Source organism: Engraulis encrasicolus, chromosome 3 (assembly GCF_034702125.1).
Source record: "Engraulis encrasicolus isolate BLACKSEA-1 chromosome 3, IST_EnEncr_1.0, whole genome shotgun sequence".
NCBI classification, from domain to species: domain Eukaryota; kingdom Metazoa; phylum Chordata; class Actinopteri; order Clupeiformes; family Engraulidae; genus Engraulis; species Engraulis encrasicolus.
In genome coordinates, this window is record NC_085859.1 from 49,874,703 (window position 1) to 49,876,457 (window position 1,755).

A 1,755-nucleotide genomic window follows, 5' to 3' on the forward strand; every position below is an offset into this window, starting at 1 on the left:
ATCACAGAGTTTATGTAGGCCTAGGCCTACATCTATTCAAATGATAGAAATGACAATCACTTGTAAGTGAGCGAAAAGTGCAATGACACTGCTATTGAAATGTCCCTAATAGTTGAAAGAGGAAAATGGGCCTTGAATCCCTCTTTGCCTAGGGCCCTAAATGCCTTGAAACAACCCTGATGATGCAGATCACAAATGCCACTTGCTCTGCTCTGCATGCTTGCTCAATACAACGCCAGCAGACCTCTATGCTTGCTCAATACAACGCCAGCAGACCTCTATGCTTGCTCAATACAATGCCCATTGAGGGTGAAAATTGGGGACATCCCAAAACGTGCAAGGCAAAGGCTGTTGTGGAGTCCGCGCACTTCAATTTTTTTTTCTTTGATTTTTTATTCAGTGGCAGAGTTAAGAACTCTTTACTCCAAAACTTTGAGGCAACACCAGCCCAGCTGACCTATGCCAAGCTGCAATGCATCCTGGGTGCTCTGGGTGCGCTTGCTGCAGACATTTTTTGAGCTCATCTCATTATTACTACAAGTAATTAAAATCACTATCAGAATCAGACTCTAATTGTCCTTGCTGCATATACTGTACATGCAATGAAAGAATGAATAAATGCATGAAAGAATGAAAGAACGAATGAATAAATGCAATGCAATGCATCAGGCTGTATAGTAGGCCTACAAGTGAAAAGCTCAAATTTCCACACAAATTTCCACAACTTCCGTGGAGCGCGGAAACAATCACATAGCATGCAATGCCGTCACATGCATGAACGGGGGTTTTCGAAAACACACCCCATGAAAATGACCAGGAACAATAAAGGGAAAAAAGAACAAACGAAAAAAAGAGAGAGAGCGAGGTAGAGAGGGCGTATGACTAAGCCATGATGGAAGAAACAGGGGGTGGGGTTGCTGTTTCAGCACCTGCATGCTAAGCCTTAAATACGGCGACAAGCTGTCAGACAGGTGAGTCAAAGAGCCGAGTTGGAGAGGACTACCTGTCACAGGTAAGGACGTCATACGCATGGATGCCATCACAGCAGCGTACTGTAGTGCTACTGCATACAGGGATACCATTACAACTACATATTGCTACTTGATGAATACTATTACAACTGCATATTGCTACTTGATGAATACTATTACAATGGCATATTGCTACTTGATGAATACTGTTATAATGGCATATTGCTACTGCCTATAGGAATACCACAACAGGAGCATATTGCTACTGTGTAGATGGGTATCATTACAAGAGCGTACTGCTACTGCATACATGAATACCATTACAACGGCACTACAACTGCATACTTGATGAATGCTATTACAGCTGCATATATACTGCGATAACCTCAGTTTGAATACCATTGCAACTGCATACTGCTGCTGCTACTGCATGTGGACAGCATTGAAGGAGAAGAAATAATGCTTTAGTGACTGGCTTATTATGACTGGCTTATTATTGGTTATGGAAGGGTTTGTGTTCTTGTCTGACATGAAAATTAAGATTCAGCGAGCGTTTACACAGCATGAAGGACTGATTTGGTTAATGACTTGTACAGAATGGGAATTCTTGAGAAATCTTGGAAAATGACAGTCTGTTGCTGGTAGACAAAAAAAAACATACAGTAGAAATACAAATTTTGTATATTCGAAGAGATTGTATTATTATTATTATTATTATTACTACTACTACTACTACTAGCCTACTACTATACTACCATTTTGTTGTGTTTGTTGTTTGAAGATT

At 40.6% G+C, this 1,755-nt stretch overlaps 1 protein-coding gene across 1 annotated transcript in view; it reads left to right on the top strand.

Moving 5' to 3' along the window:
- The first annotated feature begins 942 nt into the window (after positions 1–942).
- LOC134446304 (eosinophil peroxidase-like) overlaps positions 943–1,755 on the top strand; it is a 15,665-nt gene continuing 14,852 nt past the window's right edge. The window contains exon 1 of the mRNA XM_063195652.1: positions 943–1,012. The gene's annotated coding sequence lies outside the window, so the exon portion shown is untranslated. The remainder of the gene's footprint in view (positions 1,013–1,755) is intronic.